Source organism: Schistocerca gregaria, chromosome 3 (genome assembly GCF_023897955.1).
Source record: "Schistocerca gregaria isolate iqSchGreg1 chromosome 3, iqSchGreg1.2, whole genome shotgun sequence".
NCBI lineage: Eukaryota > Metazoa > Arthropoda > Insecta > Orthoptera > Acrididae > Schistocerca > Schistocerca gregaria.
The window spans coordinates 30176823-30189009 of NC_064922.1; positions in this window are offsets into that span (position 1 = coordinate 30176823).

A 12187-nucleotide genomic window follows, 5' to 3' on the forward strand; every position below is an offset into this window, starting at 1 on the left:
ACGATGAAAGCGTAGACTGTTTGAGACATTACTCCCATTTAGGAAAATTTCGCATGGTGACTGTTGTATTCAATCCCGATGCAATTTCTGTGTTTCAACAACACACTGATAGTCCACACATTTCAGAATGAACCCAGATGTGCATCGGAAACTACTACTGGTCTTCCAGAGAACGATCAAAGCGTAGACTGTTTGAGACATTACTCCCATGGAGGAAAGTGCGCAAGGTGACTGTTGTATTCAATGTCGATGCAATTTCTGTGTTTCATCAACACTCTGATAGTCCACAGATTACAGAATGACTCCAGATGTGCATCGGAAACTGCTACTGGTCTTCCAGGGAACGATCAAAGCGTAGACTGTTTGAGACATTACTCCCTTTTAGGAAAATTGCGCATGGTGACTGTTGTATTCAATCCTGACAAAATTTCTGTGTTTCATCAACACTCTAATAGTCCACACATTACAGAATGCCTCCAGATGTGCATCGGAAACTGCTACTGGTCTTATAGGGAACGATCAAAGCGTAGACTGTTTGAGACATTACTTACATTTAGGAAAATTGCGCATGGTGACTGTTATATTCAATCCTGATGCTATTTCTGTGTTTCATCAACACTCTAATAGTCCACACATTACAGAATGAACCAAGATGTGCATCGGAACCTACTACTGGTGTTTCAGGGAACGATCAAAGCATAGACTCTTTGAGACATTACTCCCATGGAGGAAAGTGCGCATGGTGACTGTTGTATTCAATCCCGATGCAATATCTGTGTTTCAAGAACACTCTGATAGTCCACAGAATACAGAATGCCTCCAGATGTGCATCGGAAACTACTAATGGTCTTCCAGGGAACAACAGAAGCGTAGACTGTTTGAGACATTACTCCCATGGAGGAATGTGCACATGGAAACTGTTGTATTCAATCCCGATGCAATTTCTGTGTTTCAACAACACTCTGATAGTCCACAGATTACAGAATGCCTCCAGATGTGCATCGAAAACTGCTACTGGTCTTGGAGGGAACGATCAAAGCGTAGACTGTTTGAGACATTAGTCCCATGAATGAAAGTGCGCATAGTGACTGTTGTATTCAATCCCGATGCAATTTCTGTGTGTCAACAACACTCTGATAGTCCACAGATTACAGAATGCCGCAAGATGTGCATCGCAATCTACTACTGGTCTTCCAGGGAACGATCAAAGCGTAGACTGTTTGAGACATTACTAACATTTAGGAAATTTGCGCATGGTGACTGTTGTATTCAATCCCGATGCAATTTCTGTGTTTCAACAACACTCTGATGGTCCACACATTACAGATTGTACCCAGATGTTCATCGGAAACTAGTACTAATCTTCCAGGGAACGATCAAAGCGTAAACTGTTTGAGACATTACTCCCATGGAGGAAAGTGCGCATGGTGACTGTTTTATTCAATCCCGAAGCACTTTCTGTGTTTCAACAACACTCTGATAGTCCACAGACTACAGAATGCCTCCAGATGTGCATCGGGAACTACTACTGGTCTTCCAGGAAACGATCAAAGCGTAGACTGTCTGAGACACTACTCCCATGGAAGAAAGTGCGCTTGGTGACTGTTGTACTCAATCCCGATGCAATTTCAGTGTTTCATCAACACTTTGAAGGTCCACAGATTACAGAATGCCTCCAGATGTGCATCGGAAACTACTACTGGTCTTCTATCGAACGATAAAAGCGTAGACTGTTTGAGACATTACTGCCGTGGAGGAATGTGCGCATGGTGACTGTTGTATTCAATCCCGATGCAATTTCTGTGTTTCAACAACACTCTGATAGTCCACAGATTACAGAATGCCTCCAGATGTGCATCGGAAACTACTACTGGTCTTCCAGGGAACGATCAAAACGTAGACTGTTTGAGACATTAGTCTCATGGAGGGAAGTACGCATGGTGACTGTTGTATTTAATCCCAAAGCAATATCTGTGTTTCATCAACACTCTAATAGTCCACACAATACAGAATGCCTCCAGATGTGCACCGGAAACCACTACTGGCCTCCCAGGCAACGATCAAAGCGTAGACTGTTTGAGACATTACTCCCATGGAGGAAAGTGCGCATGGTTTCTGTTGTATTCACTCCCGATGCAATTTCTGTATTTCATCAACACTCTGATAGTCCACAGATTACAGAATGACTCCAGATGTGCATCGGAAACTACTACTGTTCTTCCAGAGAACGATCAAAGCGTAGACTGTTTGAGAGATTACTCCCATGGAGGAAAGTGCGCATGGTGACTGTTGTATTCAATGTCGATGCAATTTCTGTGTTTCAACAACACTCTGATAGTCCACAGATTACAGAATGCCTCCAGATGTGCATCGGAAACTGCTACAGGTCTTCCAGGGAACGATCAAAACGTAGACTGTTTGAGACATTACTTACATTTAGGAAAATTGCGCATGGTGACTGTTGTATTCAATCCTGATGCTATTTCTGTGTTTCATCAACACTCTAATAGTCCACACATTACACAATGCCTCCAGATGTGCATCGGAAATACTACTGGTCTTCTATCGAACGAACAAAGCGTAGACTGTTTGAGACATTACTCCCATGGAGGAAAGTGCGCATGGTTACTGTTGTATTCACTCCCGATGCAATTTCTGTCTTTCATCAACACTTTGAAAGTCCACAGATTACAGAATGCCTAGAGATGTTCGTCGGAAACTACTACTGGTCTTCCAGGAAACGATAAAAACGTAGACTGTTTGAGACACTACTCCCATGGAGGAAAGTGCGCATGGTGACTGTTGTATTCAATGTCGATGCAATTTCTGCGTTTCAACAACACTCTGATAGTCCACAGATTACAGAATGCATCCAGATGTGCATCGGAAACTGCTACTGGTCTTCCAGGGAACGATCAAAGCGTAGACTGTTTGAGACATTACTCCCATTTAGGAAAATTGCGCTTGGTGACTGTTGTATTCAATCCCGATGCAATTTCTGTGTTTCAACAACACACTGATAGTCCACACATTACAGAATGAACCCAGATGTGCATCGGAAACTACTACTGTTCTTCCAGAGAACGATCAAAGCGTAGACTGTTTGAGACATTACTCCCATGGAGGAAAGTGCGCATGGTGACTGTTGTATTCAATGTCGATGCAATTTCTGCGTTTCAACAACACTCTGATAGTCCACAGATCACAGAATGCATCCAGATGTGCATCGGAAACTGCTACTGGTCTTCCAGGGAACGATCAAAGCGTAGACTGTTTGAGACATTACTCCCATTTAGGAAAATTGCGTATGGTGACTGTTGTATTCAATCATGATGCAATTTCTGTGTTTCATCAACAATCTAATAGTCCACACATTACAGAATGCCTCCAGATGTGCATCGGAAACTACTACTGGTCTTCCAGGGAACGATCAAAGCGTAAACTGTTTGAGACATTACTCCCATGGAGGAAAGGGCGCATGGTGACTGTTGTATTCAATCCCAAAGCAATTCCTGTGTTTCATCAACACTCTAATAGTCCACACATTACAGAATGCCTCCAGATGTGCATCGCAAACTACTACTGGTCTTCTATCGAACGATCAAAGCGTAGACTGTTTGAGACATTACTTACATTTAGGAAAATTGCGCATGGTGACTGTTGTATTCAATCCTGATGCTATTTCTGTGTTTCATCAACACTCTAATAGTTCACACATTACCGAATGAACCTAGATGTGCATCGGAAACTACTACTGGTCTTCTATCGAACGAACAAAGCGTAGACTGTTTGAGACATTACCCCCATGGAGGAAAGTGCGCATGGTTTCTGTTGTATTCACTCCCGACGCAATTTCTGTGTTTCATCAAGACTCTGATAGTCCACAGATTACAAAATGACTCCAGATGTGCATCGGAAACTACTACTGTTCTTCCAGAGAACGATCAAAGCGTAGACTGTTTGAGACATTACTCCCATGGAGGAAAGTGCGCATGGTGACTGTTGTATTCAGTGTCGATGCAATTTCTGTGTTTCAACAACACTCTGTTAGTCCACAGATTACAGAATGCCTCCAGATGTGCATCGGAAACTGCTACTTGTCTTCCAGGGAACGATCAAAGCGTAGACTGTTTGAGACATTACTTACATTTAGGAAAATTGCGCATGGTGACTGTTGTATTCACTCCCGATGCAATTTCTGTCTTTCATCAACACATTGAAATTCCACAGATTACAGAATGCCTACAGATGTTCGTCGGAAACTACTACTGGTCATCCAGGAAACGATCAAAACGTAGACTGTTAGAGACACTACTCCCATGGAGGAAAGTGCGCATGGTGACTGTTGTATTCAATCTCGATGCAATTCTTGTACTTCATCAACACATTGAAGGTCCACAGATTACAGAATGCCTCCAGATGTGCATCGGAAACTACTACTGTTCTTCCAGGGAACGATCAAAGCGTAAACTGTTTGAGACATTACTCCCATGGAGGAAAGGGAGCATGGTGAATGTTGTATTAAATCCCGAAGCAATTTCTGTGTTTCAACAACACACTGACAGTCCACACATTACAGAATGAACCCAGATGTGCATCGGAAACTACTACTGTTCTTCCAGAGAACGATCAAAGCGTAGACTGTTTGACACATTACTCCCATGGAGGAAAGTGCGCATGGTGACTGTTGTATTCAATGTCGATGCAATTTCTGTGTTTCAACAACACTCTGATAGTCCACAGATTACAGAATGCATCCAGATGTGCATCGGAAACTGCTACTGGACTTCCAGGGAACGATCAAAGCGTAGACTGTTTGAGACATTACTCCCATTTAGGAAAATTGCGCATGGTGACTGTTGTATTCAATCATGATGCAATTTCTGTGTTTCATCAACACTCTAATAGTCCACACATTACAGAATGCCTCCAGATGTGCATCGGAAACTACTACTGGTCTTCCAGGGAACGATCAAAGCGTAGACTGTTTGAGACATTAGTCTCATGGAGGGAAGTGCGCATGGTGACTGTTGTATTCAATCCCAAACCAATTCCTGTGTTTCATCAACACTCTGATAGTCCACAGATTACAGAATATCCCCAGATGTGCATCGGAAACAACTACTGGTCTTCCAGGGAACGATCAAAGCGTAGACTGTTTAAGACATTAGTTTCATGGAGGAAAGAGCGCATGGTGACTGTTGTATTCAATCCCGATGCAATTTCTGTGTTTCAACAACACTCTGATAGTTCACAGAATACAGAATGCCTCCAGGTGTGCATCGGAAACTACTACTGGTCTTCTATCGAACGATCAAAGCGTAGACTGTTTGAGACATTACTCCCAATGAGGAAAGTGCGCATGGATTCTGTTGTATTCACTCCCGATGCAATTTCTGTGTTTCATCAACACTCTGATAGTCCACAGATTACAGAATGCCTCCAGATGTGCATCGGAAACTACTACTGTGCTTCCAGAGAACGATCAAAGCGTAGACTCTTTGGGATATTACTCCCATGGAGGAAAGTGCGCATGGTGACTGTTGTAATCTATTTCGATGCAATTTCTGTGTTTCAACAACACTCTGATAGTCCTCAGATTACAGAATGCCTCCAGATGTGCATCGGGAACTGCTACTGGCCTTCCAGGGAACGATCAAAGCGTAGGCTGTTTGAGACATTACTCCCATTTAGGAAAATTGCGCATGGTGACTGTTGTATTCAATCCTGATGCAATTTCTGTGTTTCTTCAACACTCTAACAGTCCACACATTACAGAATGCCTCCAGATGTGCATCGGAAATTACTACTCGTCTTCTATCGAACGATCAAAGCGTAGGCTGTTTGAGACATTACTCCCATGGAGGAAAGTGCGCATGGTTACTGTTGTATTCACTCCCAATGCAATTTCCGTCTTTCATAAACACTTTGAAAGTCCACAGATTACCGAAAGCCTCAAGATGTGAATCGGAAACTACTACTGGTCTTCCAGGAAACGATCAAAACGTAGACTGTTTGAGACACTACTCCCATGGAGGAAAGTGCGCATGGAGACTGTTGTATTCAATCCCGATGCAATTCCTGTGTTTCATCAACACTTTGAAGGTCCACAGATTACAGAATGCCTCCAGATGTGTATCGGAAACTACTACTGGTCTTCCAGGGAACGATCAAAGCATAGACTGTTTGAGACATTAGTCCCATGGAGGAAAGTGCGCATGGTGACTGTTGTATTCAATCCCGATGCAATTTCTGTGTTTCAACAACACACTGATACCACACATTACAGAATGAACCCAGATGTGCATCGGAAACTACTACTGGTCTTCCAGGAAACGATCAAAGCGTACACAGTTTGAGACCTTACTCCCATGGAGTAAAGTGCGCTTGGTGACTGTTGTATTCAATCCCGATGCAATTTCTGTGTTTCATCAACACTCTGATAGTCCACAGAATACAGAATGCCTAAAGATGTGCCTTGGAAACTACTACTGGTCTTCCAGGTAACGAACAAAGCGTAGACTGATTGAGACATTACTCCCATGGAGTAAAGTGCGCTTGGAGACTGTTGTATTCAATCCCGATGCAATTTCTGTGTTTCATCAACACTCTGATAGTCCACACATTACAGAATGCCACCAGATGTGCATCGGAAACTACTACTGGTCATCCAGGGAATAATCAAATCGTAAACTGTTTGAGACATTACTCCCATTTAGGAAAATTGCGCATGGTGGCTGTTGTATTGAATCCCGACTCAATTTCTGTGTTTCAACAACACTCTGATAGTCCACACATTACAGAATGAACAAAGATGTTCATTGGAAACTACTACTGGCCTTCCAGGGAACGATCAAAAGCGTAAACTGTTTGAGACATTACTCCCATGGAATAAAGTGCGCTTGGTGACTGTTGTATTCTATCCCGATGCAATTTCTGTGTTTCTTCCACCCTCTAATAGTCCACACATTACAGAATGCCTCAAGATGTGCATCGGAAACTACTACTGGTCTTCCATCGAACGATCAAATCGTAGACTGTTTGAGACATTACTCCCATGGAGGAAAGTGCGCATGGTGACTGTTGTATTAAATCCCGATGCAATTTCTGTGTTTCAACAACACTCTGATAGTACACAGAATACAGAATGCCTCCAGATGTACGTCTTAAACTACTACTGGTCTTCCAGGGAACGATCAAAGCGTAGACTGTTTGAGACATTACTCCCATTTAGGAAAATTGCGCATGGTGACTGTTGTATTCAATCCTGATGCAATTTCTGTGTTTGAACAACGCTCTGATAGTCCAGACATCACAGAATGAACCCAGATGTACATCGGAAACTACTACTGGTCTTCCAGGGAACGATCAAAGCGTAAACTGTTTGAGACATTACTCCCATGGAATAAAGTGCGCATGGTGACTGTTGTATTCCATCCCGAAGCAATTTCTGTGTTTCATCAACACTCTAATAGTCCACACATTACAGAATGCCTCCAGATGTGCATCGGAAACTACAACTGGTCTTCCAGGAAACGATCAAAGCGTAGACTGTTTGAGACATTACTAACATTTAGGAAATTTGCGCATGGTGACTGTTGTATTCAATCCCGATGCAATTTCTGTGTTTCAACAACACTCTGATAGTCCACACATTACAGAATGAACCTAGATGTTCATCGGAAACTAGTACTGGTCTTCCAGTGAACGATCAAAGCGTAAACTGTTTTAGACATTACTCCCATGGAGGAAAGTGCGCATGGTGACTGTTGTATTCAATCCTGATGCAATTTCTGTGTTTCAACAACACCCTGATAGTCCACCGATTATAGAAAGCCTCCAGATGTGCATCGGAAACTACTACTGGTCTTTCAGGAAACGATCAAAGCGTAGACTGTTTGAGACATTACTCCCATTCAGTAAAATTGCGCATGGTGACTGTTGTATTCAATCCCGATGCAATTTCTGTGTTTCAACAACACTCTGATGGTCCACACATTACAGAATGTACCCAGATGTTCATCGGAAACTAGTAATAATCTTCCAGGGAACGATCAAGGCGTAAACTGTTTGAGACATTAATCCCATGGAGGAAAGTGCGCATGGTGACTGTTGTATTCAATCCCGATGCAATTTCTGTGTCTCATCAACACTCTGATAGTTCACACATTACAGAATGCCCCCAGATGTGCATCTGAAACTACTAATGGTCTTCCAGGGAACGATCAAAGCGTAAACTGTTTGAGACATTACTCCCGTGGAGGAAAGTGCGCATGGTGACTGTTGTATTCTATTTCGATGCAATTTCTGTGTTTCAACAACACTCTGATAGTCCTCAGATTACAGAATGGCTTCAGATGTGCATCGGAAACTACTACTGGTCTTCCAGGGAACGATCAAAGCGTAGACAGTTTAAGACAATTGTTTCATGGAGGAAAGAGCGCATGGTGACTGTTGTATTCAATCCCGATGCAATTTCTTTGTTTCAACAACACTCTGATAGTTCACAGAATACAGAATGCCTCCAGATGTCATCGGAAACTACTACTGTTCTTCCAGAGATCGATCAAAGCGTAGACTGTTTGTGACATTACTCCCATGGAGGAAAGTGCGCATGGTGACTGTTGTATTCAATCCCGATGCACTCTCTGTGTTTCATCAACACTCTGGTAGTCCTTAGACTACAGAATGCCTCCAGATGTGCAACGGAAACTACTACTGGTCTTGCAGGGAGTGATCATAGCGTAGACTGTTTGAGACATTACTCCCATGGGGGAAAGTGCGCATGGTGACTGTTGTACTCAATCCCGATGCAATTTCTGTGGTTCAACAACACTCTGATAGTCCACAGATTACAGAATGCCTTCAGATGTGCATCGGAAACTACTACTGGTCTTCCAGGGAACGATCAAAGCGTAGACAGTTTAAGACAATAGTTTCATGGAGGAAAGGGCACATGGTGACTGTTGTATTCAATCCCGATGCAATTTCTGTGTTTCAACAACACTCTGATAGTTCACAGAATACAGAATGCCTCCAGATGTCATCGGAAACTACTACTGTTCTTCCAGAGATCGATCAAAGCGTAGACTGTTTGAGAAATTACTCCCATGGAGGAAAGTGCGCATGGTGACTGTTGTATTCAATCCCGATGCAATTTCTGTGGTTCAACAACACTCTGATAGTCCGCAGATTACAGAATGCCTCCAGATGTGCATCGGAATCTACTACTGATCTTCCAGGGAACGACCAAAGCGTAGACTGTTTGAGACATTCTTAACATTTAGGAAATTTGCGCATGGTGACTGTTGTATTCAATCCCGATGCAATTTCTGTGTTTCATCAACACTCTGATAGTTCACAGAATACAGAATGCCTCCAGATGTCATCGGAAACTACTACTGTTCTTCCAGAGATCGATCAAAGCGTAGACTGTTTGAGACATTACTCCCATGGAGGAAAGTGCGCATGGTGACTGTTGTATTCAATCCCGATGCACTCTCTGTGTTTCATCAACACTCTGGTAGTCCTTAGACTACAGAATGCCTCCAGATGTGCAACGGAAACTACTACTGGTCTTGCAGGGAGCGATCATAGCGTAGACTGTTTGAGACATTACTCCCATGGGGGAAAGTGCGCATGGTGACTGTTGTACTCAATCCCGATGCAATTTCTGTGGTTCAACAACACTCTGATAGTCCGCAGATCACAGAATGCCTCCAGATGTGCATCGGAATCTACTACTGATCTTCCAGGGAACGATCAAAGCGTAGACTGTTTGAGACATTACTAACATTTAGGAAATTTGCGCATGGTGACTGTTGTATTCAATCCCGATGCAATTTCTGTGTTTCATCAACACTCTGATAGTTCACAGAATACAGAATGCCTCCAGATGTCATCGGAAACTACTACTGTTCTTCCAGAGATCGATCAAAGCGTAGACTGTTTGACACATTACTCCCATGGAGGAAAGTGTGCATGGTGACTGTTGTATTCAATACCGATGCACTTTCTGTGTTTCATCAACACTCTGGTAGTCCTTAGACTACAGAATGCCTCCAGATGTGCAACGGAAACTACTACTGGTCTTGCAGGGAGCGATCATAGCGTAGACTGTTTGAGACATTACTCCCATGGGGGAAAGTGCGCATGGTGACTGTTGTACTCAATCCCGATGCAATTTCTGTGGTTCAACAACACTCTGATAGTCCACAGATTACAGAATGCCTCCAGATGTGCATCGGAAACTACTACTGGTCTTCCAGGGAACGATCAAAGCGTAGACTGTTTAAGACATTAGTTTCATGGAGGAAAGAGCGCATGGTGACTGTTGTATTCAATCCCGATGCAATTTCTGTGTTTCAACAACACTCTGATAGTTCACAGAATACAGAATGCCTCCAGATGTGCATCGGAAACTACTACTGGTCTTCTATCGAACGATCAAAGCGTAGACTGTTTGAGACATTACTCCCATGGAGGAAAGTGCGCATGGTGACTGTTGTATTCAGTGTCGATGCAATTTCTGTGTTTCATCAACACTCTGATAGTCCACAGATTACAGAATGCCTCCAGATGTGCTAGGAAACTACTACTGTACTTCGAGAGAACGATCAAAGCGTAGACTCTTTGGGACATTACTCCCTTGGAGGAAAGTTCGCATGGTGACTGTTGCAATCTATTTCGATGCAATTTCTGTGTTTCAACAACACTCTGATAGTCCTCAGATTACAAAATGCCTCCAGATGTGCATCGGGAACTGCTACTGGCCTTCCAGGGAACGATCAAAGCGTAGACTGTTTGAGACATTACTCCCATTTAGGAAAATTGCGCATGGTGACTGTTGTATTCAATCCTGATGCAATTTCTGTGTTTCTTCAACACTCTAACAGTCCACACATTACAGAATGCCTCCAGATGTGCATCGGAAATTACTACTGGTCTTCTATCGAACGATCAAAGCGTAGACTGTTTGAGACATTACTCCCATGGAGGAAAGTGCGCATGGTTACTGTTGTATTCGATCCCGATGTAATTTCTGTGTTTCATCAACACTCTGATAGTCCACAGATTACAGAATGCCTCCAGATTTGCATCGGAAACTACTACTGGTCTTCCAGGGAACGATCAAAGCGTAAACTGTTTGAAACATTACTCCCATGGAGGAAAGTGCTCATGGTGGGTGTCCTATTCAATCCCGATGCACTTTCTGTGTTTCATCAACACTCTGATAGTCCTTAGATTACAGAATGCCTCCAGATGTGCATCGGAAACTACTACTGGTCTTGCAGGTAGCGATCATAGCGTAGACTGTTTGAGACATTACTCCCATGGAGGAAAGTGCGCATGGTGACTGTTGTACTCAATCCCGATGCAACTTCTGTGTTTCAACAACACTCTGATAGTCCACACATTACAGAATGCCCCCAGATGTGCATCGGAAACTACTACTGGTCTTCCAGGGAACGATCAAAGCGTAAACTGTTTGAGACATTAATCCCATGGAGGAAAGTGCGCATGGTGACTGTTGTATTCGATCCCGATGTAATTTCTGTGTTTCATCAACACTCTGATAGTCCACAGATTACAGAATGCCCCCAGATGTGCATCGGAAACAACTAATGGTCTTCCAGGGAACGATCAAAGCGTAAACTGATTGAGACATTACTCCCGTGGAGGAAAGTGCGCATGGTGACTGTTGTATTCAATCCCGATGCAATTTCTGTGTTTCATCAACACTCTGATAGTCCACAGATTACACAATGCCTCCAGATGTGCATCGGAAACTACTACTGGTCTTCCAGGGAACGATCTTAGCGTAACTGTTTGAGACATTAGTCTCATGGAGGGAAGTACGCATGGTGACTGTTGTATTCAATCCCAAAGCAATTTCTGTGTTTCAACAGAACTCTGACATTCCACAGATTACAGAATGCCCCCAGATGAGCATCGGAAACTACTACTGGTCTTCTAGGGAACGATCAAAGCGTAGACTGTTTGAGACATTACTCCCATGGAGGAAAGTGCACATGGTTACTGTTGTATTTACTGCCGATGCAATTTCTGTGTTTCATCAACACTTTAAAAGTCCACAGATTACAGAATGCCTCCAGATGTGCATCGGGAACTACTACTGGTCTTCCAGGAAACGATCAAAGCGTAGACTGTTTGAGACACTACTCCC